The sequence below is a fragment of the Lepisma saccharinum genome, chromosome 3 (genome assembly GCF_977018435.1).
Source record: "Lepisma saccharinum chromosome 3, izLepSacc3.1, whole genome shotgun sequence".
Lineage (NCBI taxonomy): Eukaryota > Metazoa > Arthropoda > Insecta > Zygentoma > Lepismatidae > Lepisma > Lepisma saccharinum.
Window position 1 is genome coordinate 21,955,679 of NC_139231.1, and position 14,525 is coordinate 21,970,203.

The following is a 14,525-nucleotide window of genomic DNA, read 5'->3' on the forward strand; positions in this document are numbered from 1 at the left end:
AAATTTCCATTAGGATCAGTTATTTTCCCTCGCGTGCCAAATAAAAGTTCAATTTGGTTCTCCAGAGTTATCATGGCAAATAATATTAGACATTGGTGCAGGCAGATTGTTCCCTAGTCCCTGTCACAACGAATTTCTTGTAGATGCGGTTTTATGTTTGGGAATTTTTAGATTGTGTTTCTTGCGGATATCTTGATCGACCGATGTTCTGCGAGAAAAGATCTAATCGGTTAAGTATTTGGGGGAGCTGTGAATTTTGTGAATCAAGGTGAAAGTCTTGTATTTACTTCTGTTGTTGATGTTTAGTCAGGAAATTTTCTCTAAATAGGTGGACATATGTTCTATTCTTTGTAGCTGAAATATGAAACGTATACACCAGTTCCGCAAGTTTTTGAAGTTTGTATGTTGTTTAGGTTCTGGGAGATGTCAAAGTGTGCTGTAGGTCTAGTCTAATGTGGGTAGGACGAGTGCTTGCATCAGGCGATCTTTAACATTAGCGTCAAGAATATGTTTTAAATTATAAAGAGATTTATGTTTTCGGATAAAACTTTTCACAATAAATTCAACTTACGCCGAAATCTGCTAGTTATATCTTAAAAAGTAGTGGACTTCATATACTTCCTTTAAGGACACCGTGTTGAACCGCTAACCATATAGATAGGGGCATTGAATTTTCGAAATGAGCGAAATTGCAAAATGTGTAAAAAAGATGCAATTTTGAACATTCTGCACGTAACTACACCCCCAATAATGAAATATGTATGAGTTTTATTCGCGAAGTAATACGAAATGTGTGCTTTTCCACGAAATGAACGGGTTTTTTCGCGAAATAACCGTGAAATATCATCAAATTAAGTAAAAAACACGCAAAACCAGCAATCGAGGTTGTGCGGGCAAACTGTCGATTTCTAACCAAACGTTTGCTAAAGTTTCCTACCACTTGCGCTGAAGAACGTTTTATCTTCGATCACAACAGGAAGACGCTGCAAATTGGGATTTCCCATGCACATAATCTCAGTTCGAAAACTTCGCTCCCTGTCAAGTTGCACTCCTTTCTTCCCCCCAATATGCAATTTAGAAATGAAGTGATTTTGCGTTCATGTTTTCTTTTTGGTTGGACAGCTAAGTACTTGTGTATGCGTAAAAGTAATAGTAAAGTAAAAAAAATAAAGTAAAGTGCTCCCCTTAGCATAGCACCACGCCATGAACGAGTATAGGGGGTGTGGGGGTAACGCCCCACACTTTCTTGATCCGGTCGTGGGTGGGGGTGATGTGATCAGCATCACGCCCCTGACCGCCTTTACCCCCCAGGGTTTCCCCCAGGTACCCATGTTATTCGACGCTGGGTGGAGCCGCTTCCATCGTTAGAAAATTTGTGTATGCGTACAGTATATAAAAATGAAGTAGTTTATCAATTTATAGTTCTTTTGTATGTTGTTTCCTCTCATGATGAAAAAGTGTGTGCCAATTTTTTTTTCCACCTCTGGTATATACCGCTGATCTAACATTTTATTTACCGCTCTCCTCAGTTTTTATTTACCATAAATTTTTCTCCCTACATGTAGAATAAAAGTTGGGCACAAGGTCGCTTTCCCCAAAATGATATTTCTTCATTTATTTGGGAAAAATACTTTGTGCCCACTCTGTATGTAACTTCCGGATTCCGATATTTTGCACGTTGTTTTATTTTGCCAAAATATTTACACTGCGTTTCCCGTAATGCCATAGTGATTCGGTTTGACCAATAGCAATTCATGATTGATTGAATCAAATGCTCTTGAATAGTCCAACGAGACTAAATGCGTAATTTTATTTTCATCTGTCCCTTTACTTATATTTTCTACGATTCTACTATACCCACCAGCGCAGTGAAATTACATTTTTCTAAAACCAGATTAGAAGTGTGGTAGGAAATCTTGATTATGCGTAAGTATTTGACGAATTACTTTATTAAGTATTTTGGACCTTGTGGGTAGAATGCTAATAGGTCTTAGATCTTTAATTTCTGGGGGATTGTGATTTATTATGTATAGGTGTTACTTTGCACTTATTACACTTTTTAGGGAACCAACGCTTGGAAAGCAAAAGGTTAATAATATACGTAATATCTTGAAAGGAAAAGGGGATAATATATTGTAGAACAGTTCGTTTTATGTCATCCTAACCGCACGATTTTTATATCATTTTGTTTATGTACATACTTGTTCGCTATTTAGTGGAGTAAAATAAGTGTCATTGTTGGGTTGCTGGAGATAGGTGTTAGCTTCGTTACTCACTACTGCATTGTTATCTGCGGGAGCACTGGGGTTAACAAAGATCTCGTTTACTGCAACCAGTCTGAATTTATTTGAGAAGAGCGCATTACTCTTTTTATTTGGTGGAAGTCCCTGGTTTCTGAGGTTAGACCATAAGGTTTTAGCATTTTTTATATTCATATTTAATGTTTCTTTATAATATTTAAATCTTTCGATTCTGACAGTTTTTTTTGGCTCTTTTTCTAAAGTATTCATATGATAGGAGAGCGTCTGAGTCTCTTGTGTGTGTGTTTACATATCTCAAATGAAAGAAGTCTCGAATTTTCAAGAATTTCCTTTCTCAATTTGAAATCCAGAGGGCGCGCGGTTTGCTTACGTGCATTGTTCGCTGGGACACGTACTTATCTCTTAAATTGATAAAATTAGCTGCTTAAGTCGTCATTTATTTCGATTTTACACCATTTCACTTTTTCTGCGTCATTTCAAGTTATACAAGTAGATGGTCAAAATCAAACTTTACAAAGTGAGGAATCCTAAAAATATGTTCGTGTTGTATTTCAAGTAGTTTCTCCGCCAGTTTGAAAAATGGAGAGCTGGTGAAATTTGTTAGGACAGAAAGAAATATATAATAAAAATGTGATAATATCTTGCTTCTGTAAATTTTGTGCCCAGTGTGCCGAAATGAAAAATAAATTTTGATATATTTTATTTATGTAAAAGTTTCATCACATTACTCACCTTTTCAGTCCTTGATATTTGATATAAAAACCGACCTGCCTTAGTGTACAGCTTTCGTAATTTTCCGATATCCATGAACATACACTTTCCTAGCTCAAAATTGAGAATTTACAAAATCTTGAAATACTTTTGTACTTTCACTTAAATGATGAACAAATTAATTTTTAAATCAAACGAAATTTGAAGAGATATCTAGTACAAAGTGTGCAAGCTATGAATTAATCATTCACATATCAGGACTCAGTGGGCGCTAACATTACACTTAGATACAATGAAATATAATATTATGATGTTAACTGGTCTTGGCACATGACATTTAATTTAATACTTTTTTGCGTTATCTACGAATTACTTCACTTTAGTATGTACTTCCTGACGTAATTATCAGATTCCTGAAATTATTTTTTCTAAAATGTATCGATGATATTGGTTTACATATAAATTAGAAAGTATTTCAAAATGTGAACTCAATCCTGAATTATGAAGTGTGAACTCGAAACTAGAATTAATTAGATTTATGAATATCTAAAGTAACATTGCAGTTATAATGTAGCATATTTCTATTAAATAAACATGTTGTATGTAAATTACATATACTTCATAATCTAATATTATTAATTTAATGCATCAAAACATGTAAACAACACTTACTACACGTTTCTGTACCATTTGAGGTATCACAAGAGGCTAGAAATATAAAATATATCATTAAGTTAAAATTTATTTTTGGTTCTTGAAACAGCTGTAAGCAATGGGCATTCTCAAAGGAATTGTTTGTATCATATCCCTCTTATATTTTCAGATACCCTTAAAATTAAAAGTTAACTAGGTACAATAAGCAAAACACACTGATATGTTAAACATAAGATACGAACTCCATAATTCAAAAAACGTAACAGGTTGCTGTTTAAAATTCTCAGAAAAATGTTTCTGGAACACAATTGTCGAAATCTCTATTTAAATAAAAATTGAGATCTCTAGATTTATCAGGAAATTAAATACTATATTGTTGACAAATTTAGAGCATTTAATATAATTAAAATTTTGGTTGGAATTGTATTTCTTTAATTAAACAATTAAACAAGATTATTAATTGCAACATCATTAAAGATTTTGATGTTTATTATCTTTTCCATGTTTGTCCAAACGTAAGTAGGCTACACGATGTTATATCATTTAATAATTATGGCTGAGATAATAATAATATTAAAATTGTAATTGAACATGTCAATTTTCTACAAATTTCCAATTCTAGAATGTATAAAACTATTACTTATTAACTGACATCAGCTAAATAAAATGTCAGACATATGCTTCAATCATATATGCTACTCCTTACTGTAAATTACATTACAGATGTTGTGGAATTAGTAAAACAGAATCCAAGCTATTCTTTATGTCTACTCAAAAACAACAGGATTGGGAGAATTGCAGACGATAAAATTGTTCCTTTTTAATTTTAACTGCTGGAATGAAAGCTTAAATTGAAATAAAGTGTGCGTGCGCGTGCGCGCGCGTGTGCGTATATATGGTAAATATCTCGTATCAGCCGTTCAGTCGCTTAGCAACGTAATCAACAAATTTTCCGCTATAAAAGCGAGAAATTCTGATAGAAATATAGAGACATATGTGGTCTTAACCAATGTGTACTCCGCTTCCAAGTCCCACCAAGTCAGAATCTTAATATGTTGGATGACGACTCAGCTGATTGAGAATCACTTCGGAAACCTGGATATGAGACGAAGTCTTAACATAAACCAAACCAGGAAATTTCGACTGATAATCACCAGCAGAGCTAGTAATAAGGCGACCTGTGGTCCTAACCCAGGTACATGTTTCTGACCGCTAACAAGAATTTTGATCTTTTAGCAGGAAACAGCAACTTCAAGAAATACTACGCAAAGTACGTCTTGGAATAGAGGTATCACAGAAAGCTGGTGATATCAATACATAGAATTGTGATCAGGAAAAGCAGCGACAACATCGACGACAAAATTTAACCAATAATAGAAAACAAGCCGTTCGAGGATTAGAACAGAAGATTCCGACCTGTGTCTCTGGCAAAGGACTAAGTGTTACCTTAGCCTTAAAAACAGAGTCCGATACAAGAAGGTAACGATACCTGTGGTGTCCAAACGAACCGGACGTGAGTACGTGACAGTTTGATGTGTATGTAGAATCTCATTATTGAATATTAATTGGTCAAACTGCTTGTAATTTAAAAATACAGGCGGGCCTTCTGATACAATTATTGTGCTATGAGTGTTCAAATTTAAATTAATTGTTTGAGATAGTACTAATTTGCCTTTACCTGATACTAAAATAACGTTACGAGCCGTAATTTTTTTTAAATTGTCACCAACATATGATTTTACTTCCGTAGAGCATGAAGTAGTAGAATTTTGAAAAATAATATTCTGTAAATATCTAACGTTATCGTGAATAGAAAGTTCTACATTTTTGCACACGTATATAAATGAATGAAATTTGCACTAACTCTCTACAATTGCTACAACTTGAAGTTTCCTTTTTTGTAAGAAAAAAATAATAAACAAATAACGCATGATTCGGTTAAGAAGAAAAGTATTAATTCGCGAAACTGAAATTTCCTAATGGTCTATTATCACCATGTTTCTAATTGTTGTTTGTTGGAAGATGTTATAACATACGTAAGATAATCTGATATGAACAAACACTTTGCGAGGCTAATCTTTCACGCGATGGTTGAGTCTAAGGTTTGAACTTTGCTCAACAAATTCCTTGCTCACAATCTGAGAGCTCTATCCTTCCGGAGGCAACAGGATCTTTCGCAAGCGAGTTCCAACCATCTTACTTTGCAAAAGCATTTCCTTCACTCGTTGCGAAAGTATGATGCGAGTGAATGACTTTGAATTATACTTCACGTGTTAAGATTGAATTAAATTCTCTGTGCATGATAAATGTTCATAGCCATCATTTATATTATATGCGACTCTTTTGTTTTATGGGAGAAAGCGTACGAACATAGAGTTGGAGTTATGGCTCCACACATTCTCCTTGACGCCTTTACCTGTCGATAAGATATATCAAAATAGAATTTTGTGTAATATTGCTTTTTACATTAGAATTATGGACTGTCAATCAATTTATATTATCTCAAAATGGTAAAAAAATATATTGTAATACATTAATTATTTTCGCCTGTGTTCCACTAGCGTAAGTAAGATGCTCTAATGAGAAGGTTCGTTCTCTTACTTCCATTGACGTTTGCTTGAGGAAACTTAGTTTTTCACTATCTAACACGTCTTAAAGACTTATTATTTATGACGACATTTCACTAGAAGTGGTGGCGTCGTTTTCTTTTCCTACAGGTATATTTATACTTCAAATCCTAGAGGAAATGTATATGTATGTTTAAATATGTCAAACACAAAGTGCATTATATTATTAGCTCTATATATAACTGAGCTTACTGGTCTTGTAGACATTGATTGTAAAGAACATATTTTTATGAAACTTGCGCGCTTGTTACTTACTTTTTCCTTTGTCTTTGCAAAAAAAATACGTATTACTCTTTAATAGAAGCATGTTATTTCCCGGCGGATTATAATTTAACAATAATATGTCAACAACAATTGGCTTTTTAAATTGTACAATTATAATTCATATATTAAATTTGATTTATTAATGGGGATATTATTAATTAATCTCAACAACTGCATTAGTAGGGTGTGTTATAACCGATTCTCAAAGCTCCGCCTTCCCAATTCGAGTACCTCTGGAATGATAACACTGTAATCCAAAGCGGTTAGTTATCCAAACAAATAAGTTGTGACTCAGGATTCAACAACACCCCGGTTACCGATAAAGCTGTTTTCAGTTGAAAACTCAAGTCCGGTTCTAATAAATTTAATGCCATATTTTCCGTATTTACCAATTTTAATGGGATGCATAAGTGTGATCTCGGTTTGACCCGTATTCTTTTCAAGCCAACATATTCCGGCTAGAATGTGCTTTGTATTAAATTAGCCACTTTAATGGAAACATGAAAAGTTTTCCTGGAATGTTTTTTAATATGATTTCGAGGTGGGGTCCCAAATCTTGTCAAATGTAATCTGTTACGTTCAAAATCCAAATTTGCTTTTTGACTCTTCACACCCCCTATACGCCTTCATGGCATGGTGCTATGCACAGGGGAACACTTTACCTTTTCTTTTGACTCTTCATGAAGTTACCATGAATAATTTCATAACAAAAACATTTTTATTGCCCTGAAGTGATGAATAAAAGTATGTCCACTTATTGAAAAGTCAAGAAGAACAATCTCATTTTAAATAATTATCAGTTGCACCCTCTACTACTGTATTTATTTTGAATCTTTTAGCTGTGTCAGTAATGCCTTGGTCTCGTGTGTTCGTAATTTGCGAACCACTATCGACTAAAAAATTTTGATGTTCTTCATTCACTTGTACTTTAATGTAAATTAAGTCTTCTGTAGGGAAGGTAGAGACTGACTTTCCTGTTTCCTGCGATTGGTTTGGTTTGATTTGATTTGGTGTTTTAAGTCCACTTTATGCACAGTAAGGCTAATCGGGACTGGACCTACAGTTTAAAGTGGGATCCGAACCACTATGTGCCTCCACCGGGTATCGAACCCGGGACCCCTTGATTACAAGGCAACGACGCTACCACTGCACCATCGGGGAGGCCTGTTTCCTGCGAGTATGCCCTTGTTGCTCGAAGTTACTGCCAGTATAAATGTACTTGTTATTCTAGGCAGTGTTCCTCGACATGGTTGGAAAAATGACAAAAATTACAAATTTGCCTCCCCCGCTGTTCTATGGATCCAGAACATCCCCTTCGTGTATTTAATCGGGGCTCGGGTTGCCACTGGTTGCGTTCGAAATTTTGACTATGCGCTCCGTTATTTTGTGAAAGCCTCTACTTGCCCTGCCTGAAGAACCTCTTTGACCTCTAGAATAGCCTAGATTTTATCCCCCTATTTTCGGGAAGTTTCCTCCATAACTTGGAGTTCGGTATTTATTTTATCTTAAATTTTCCTCTACATTTAACGTTAATTCCCCATCTGATTTTCTATTCCGGAAAGTGATACTGAGCTTCCCCTCGCTATTTAAAGGTCAATTTCCTTTTGCAGCGCCAGCAGCTGGCGTCATTATTAGCCTTTGTGTGCGAAAGTGCATATTTCCCAAACGTGGTGCTTACCACGGTGTTCTGGCCTCCTCGATGGCGAAGTGGTAGCGTCCTCTCCTTGTAATCAGTGGGTCCCGAGTTCGATACCCGGTGGAGGTACATAGTGGTTCGGATCCCACTTTAAACTGTAGGTCCAGTCCCGATTAGCCTTACTGTGCATAAAGTGGACGTAAAACACCAAATCAATCAATCAACTTACCACGGTGTTCTGCTGCCTGGAGACTCTGACCTTGGTCCTCTGCAGGATCAAAGTGTATTTTTTAGCGTTGTGCACAAGTTGTTGCACTGACCTCCGGGGCATCCCAAATTAGGCTATTTCGAACTCTTTCAAGTCTTTTAATAACTCTTGCACCGAGTTGTACTGTTTCCTGTATATTTCCCGAATATATTATCCAGCAGCAGTCCTCAGCAAAATGACTTGAGCTGTTTATTAATGCTCATTCCTGTGTCTAATTTAAGTAGAAGAGTTTGCTTGTCCCTCACATATGAGAAGACAGGCTCGTCTTCTTGTTGGAACCTGTATCTAGTTTCATCTTCAATTTGAAGCTGATCGAAAGATCAGGTGAACTCTTCGATTAGCTGTGTTTGCAAGTTTTCATAATTGGTCTGTTTATTCCCTGCACATTGGGTTAATGCTTGATACCACCGCAGTGCCGGCTCACTTATGTAATAAGGTCGAAACATAAGCCTTTTCTTGGCCTCGTCGCGGTCATTAAGTATGGTGGCACTCTCAAAGCGCTCCACGAACGTAGACACATCTTCCCCCGAGGTACCCTCAAACTGGATACTCTCGAACAGAAAAGGGTGTGCAAGACGTGTTTGAGAAAATGCTTCAGAAGTTGTTTGCACTGCGGTATCTATGATCGTACATAGTTGTCGCAAAAGCCTTGATTGACTGTGTGTCCGCACACAATTGCGGAAGGGGGGGGGGTGGAAGTGGTAGAGGGCGCCCCCTTTGACTGTACGGTATGACAACATTCTCCGCGAGTTCCCTTATTCTGTCAAGGATTGAATTTAATTCCGTTTCAGCCTGAATTATCGTCATAAAATATCACTTCCAGTGATAAATTTTAAATATTCCCCAAAGAATCGAATGTGATACTAATTCTGATAAATTGTCATCATGATCAGGTCTCATTATTCATCGCGTTTTGAAGTAAAACGGATGAAAAACCCGCAAATGCCTACCACGTGGTGAACCCTTAATGGCTCGGCACTCGCTCGCTCATGTCCCCCAAAAGGACTGCGTTGAGGTACGCACTTCACCAGATTAAATAAACGAAATGAAATATGTTTATGAACCCATTCTCGTCGTGTTTGAGAATGGCAGACACACAATGGAAGATCAAACTTGCCCTGTTCGGGCACACAGGGTATCGAACAATTCCTTCTCAAGACCTTCACCTCTCAAAGTGATCTGACCCCTTTTCGGATCAATGCCGGCCCTTTTCTCCTGTCGTATTTCGCAATTGCATTGCGTTCACCCCGGCAGGGACCGGACATAGGTTTACTGCAGGTCTGACGTCACCGATGTAAATGTGGTCATGGAGCCCTGTGGACAGAGCATGTCTGGTTTTTAGTTGCCATTTTGGTTTCAGCACATGTTCTTGAAATGGGAAGGGGTCATGTGAAACACGATTTCAGGCTAGAATTGACACAGAAGCACGAAACAAATGTCTTTTTCTACATAACTCTGAAAAAAGTTAGTAGTGACCGAAGTAGGATTGTCAGCAATGTAATAACAGGTTGTTATCCTTGTTCCAGGTGAACCAGCATGTCATGAACTCGTAAAAATCAGAGAGAGGTGGCCTCAGGATTAGTGTGGGCGTACTCAATATCCAGCATCCAGATTTGCCACAGACATCACAAGAAGATGTGGACCACATTCAGGGAGACCACCTCGAATAAGAAACGAGAAGGGCCATTGATACGCTATTTTCGCACAAACGACATGCAGAATGCGGTTCACAAATGTATCATACATATTCGGGGTCCCGACGCTTATCGGAAAGTCAAATGTCCCGAACAAAGGGACATGTTTTGAAATGGAAAGGACCTGCGTTACATGATGCAAGTACAAATAAGGGCGGAGATACGGATTGACATTGCAATAATAAAAAACAAAGTGCAGACTGCCCCGCTTGACCGCCAGTACTGCTATGACGGATGGGGTCTCGCTGCCACGGCAGCCCTGCTAACATACCACGTGGCACTTTGCGAAACAGGAACCTTAGAGACCAGTGCTAGGTGATAGACTTCTACAGGTAATACCTAGATTTTCAGCATCCTTTATTTAATATGGTAATGTGCAATGTACAAATAAACATGACATAAGATACACGACAAGCATGCTTGTGCTATGAACTACAAGTTTCTTCTTTCAAAGGGTATATTAAAAATGGTGGCCTTCAGCTGCAATACAGACTTGCAGTCCAACAATCAGATATCGTTGCACAAGCTGTATAATGTCTCGTTTAATTCCTGCACACGCTGCGCCAATGCGGTGTTTCATATCTGCCGGTGTGGTCGGTATGTCCCTGTAGACATCCTCTTCCATTGTTCCCCAGAGGAAAAAATCCAAAGGATGGCAAGTCAGGTTAGCGAGCCGGCCACAGAACACGTCCTCCTGGTTCAATCCAACGATGTGGAAACATATTCTGCACAACAATCCTTACTGCGATTTGCACTACGAGCTGATACCACATGATTATCTTAGTCGGCAACGGAATGTCAGTGTACCGTCTATGAAAAGCGGCCGTATGAGGTGATCACTCACGATACCACACCACACATTAACACTCGACGGACGTTGATGTTCCACCTGTCGAAGTCAATGTGGATTTGTTACGGACCAAGAGTGTATGCACCTAAAGTTGACGTGAACATGATTTGTAGATGATGCCTTGTCAGTAAACAAGATACACGACTAATCAGGTGTGTAGTTTCTTAACGCCCATGTACAAAATTTACACAATTCTGAAAATCGTTCCCATGGTGTTATTGGTGGAAGGAAATATAGTATTGGTGGGACTTGTGGCGACGAAGAATACGTAGCACACTTCGGTTACTTATCCCACTGTCCCTAGCGATAGCACGGGAGCTAATGTGTGGATCCACAGCAACAGTGGATAGCCGTTGGTTTCACCCACTTCTCCAGTCACCGTCCTGTTTTGAGTACGTTTGCAAGGCGTTGTTACAATGCCGGTTTCCCTTAGTTGAGTGAATAGCTTGTCAAACAGTTTCCGCGACAGTTGACGTCTGTCTGGATATCCCTCTGCTTACACACGACACCATAGCATGACACTTTTCCTGCATTCTCCATACACTAGGATCATGTCAGCATTTTCTGCTATGGTGAACACCATCTTCTCCGGTCTAGCTATGTAGCACGACTCACTTGTCTGCACTACGGCGGTTAACGGTTGTTTCGGAAATGGCCACGTGGTATGTTAGCAGAACTGCCGTGGCAGCTAGCCCCCAACCGTCATAGCAGTACTGGCGGTCAAGCAGGGCAGTCTGAACTTTGTTTTGTTCAAAATTATTACAATGTCAGTCAGTATCTCCGTCCTTATTTGTACTTGCATCATGTAACGCAGGTCCGTTTCATTTCAAAACATGTCCCTTCGTTCGGGACATTTGACTTTCCGATATGTGTCGGCACCCCAAATACGTACGAATCTTTTGTGACCCGCATTCTGCTCGTCCATTGTGCGAAAACAGCGTATCAATGGCCCTTCTCTTTTCTTATTCGAGGTGGTCTCCCTTAATGTTGGATTGGATTGATTGATTTGTTGTTTTAAGTCCATTTTATGCACAGTAAGGCTAATCGGGACTGGACATACAGTTTAAAGTGGGATCCGAACCATTATGTGCCTCCACCGGGAATCGAACCCGGGACCACTTGATTACAAGGCGACGACGCTACCACTGCGCCATCGGGGAGGCCTCCCTGAATGTGGTCCACATCTTCTTGTGATGTCTGTGGCAAATCTGGATGCTGAGATTTGCGGACGACCACACTCACCTGAGGCCACCACTAAGCAACACCATTTCTATGCGATCTTGACGAGTTTGTGATATGCTGGTTCACCTTGAACAAGGATAACAACATGCCATTACATTGCTGATTATCCTACTCCGGTCAATACTAACTTGCTTCAGAATTAAGATATGTAGAAAACAACATCTATTTCTTATTTCTGAGTCAGAGGATAAGTCATAATTCCAACCTAGATTTGTCGGATTCAGTAAAAAGTTACCAACTGCAGAAGAAATACGTAATTAAATGCATAAATTATCCATGACGTGTTTTGCCTCGCAGAAGCAGTCAACGTCATCCCTTTAATCTAGTTGGCCAGTGCTCGTGTGTCTCGTGGCACAGGGGCATTGTACGTACACCAGATCCTTGATGCAACACTACGGAAATGAATAGCGTTAGATGAGATCTGTTGAACTTGGTGGTTATGCAAATGAAAATATTAAAATATTTGATTTCGGAATGGTCCTAAATAGAAAAGTGTGGTGAAAGGAACCCGGCCGACACGATTCTTTAGAAACACACAAGCTACTACTCAGTGTGTCACCACTAAAGTACGCAGAGGGGAACTGAAAGGGTTACAGCCTTCCCGAAATTTTCAGAACATAAGAAAATTAAAATGAAGGCTGTAATGAAGGTGGAAAAAAGCCTGAAAAATACCACCGATAATATTTTATTTTGTTTGAATAATTTTAAAATTAAGATTTACAATGGTATTTGGAGCTCATATCTAATGAAAATAAAACACCAGCAACCGAAATTAATTTTCGGCAACGCATTCTTTGATACAAACAAATATTTCATTTCAATTTGATCATTAAAGATTAGATTCATGGCACTGAACCCTTGTTCACATTCAGCTGTAGATGTTGGTAGAATTTCTCTTGAATTCACTTAATCCTCGAGTATGGTGGAAATCTGTTTTGGGTTTTCTTTGTACATATGAAAATCTAAAACTAGTAACCCACCCATGCTTTCATGCTTTTTTTTTAGCTGACTTTCACAATCACATAAATATCATGTTTGTGTATTTAATAGGATCACATGTGAAAAGATTCCCAAGTACTCAAATCTGCTACTCGCCACCAAAGCTTGAAAAATTAATTTCGAAATTATAGTTTTCCTCAAGCTCCTGAATCAGTGGTATTTCATTGTTTCAAGAGTAGCCATGCCAATTTCTTGCTTGTTTCTAATAACAGAAGGATTTCGGTTTTGCATCTACAACGATAGTAGGTTCGGTACTTGTAGAGAGTCTTAAAATATCGCAAATTCCATCACAAATAATTACTTTGACAAATGCTTTACCAATTCTTCAAACCTGAGCCTCCAACGAGTAGATCATCTTGGGGACCATCTTAACTTTCTTTTCACACAACAAAACACAACAAATCTGAAGAAGCGCTCGAACAGGATTAATCAACGAACCGATCCAGTATACCTCAAAAACACAATACATTTTTTTATTTTATACAAAAGTACTTGCGAAACACCAGAAGTCTGAAAAATACCGAATACATTGCATGTAAACGAGAGTCAGCAAGTGGCGTCGACTTTTCAAATATATTCGGTTGGCTCAGACACTTGAATTACAAATTCACAAAAAAACACGTGCATATTTTGTGTGTTCGAGCCTCACAGGCCCATATAAATTGGCGCTACTATACATAGCTAACATTATATAACTAAATAAATTACCAGATACATATATGATCTTGTTTTCCATCACATTCGAAATGAGAACAAAACGAGGTCTATAGCTTAACATGTTTCGGAATTATCTGTTTTTAAAATAACAAAAAAAATATTTAAAGAATAATGAAATATATTTTTTTGTAAACTATATGCTTATGTGTGTATTTTATCCATGTTGTTCATATGTCTTGTGATATTTCACGGAGCATCTAACATTTATATATCATTATTTTGAATTTTTAGTTTATAATTATATTTCCCTATGTAGTACTACAGCTTACTAAAATATTCTATGGAATGACTTGTGTGTGTAATATGTGCTATTTTGAATCCATGCAATTTGTTTTGATTTCCTCTGTACCAAAATCGGTTGCGTTTGCTTCAAGAACTCTCGAGATCATAGCGAAATAACTGTATGGAGTAATAAGTTGTGTATAAGGCCTGAAGATTTTACGCTGTTTTTGCTAGTTATGTATTTCAATAAATTCAATGTTCGAAAGGTTTAAGATAACTTGGAATCTAAAATTTTATTACAATGTATTTACTTATGGTGGCATAATCCACTTGCACATGACATCGTGTATTCTTCACTTTGAAATAGGATATCGAAATCG

The 14,525-nt window shown here is 37.7% G+C and overlaps 1 protein-coding gene across 2 annotated transcripts in view; it reads right to left on the reverse strand.

The window, feature by feature from the left end:
* Window positions 1-14,525, reverse strand: part of LOC145984936 (uncharacterized) — a 655,439-nt gene that overhangs the window by 383,062 nt on the left and 257,852 nt on the right. The window lies entirely within an intron of this gene.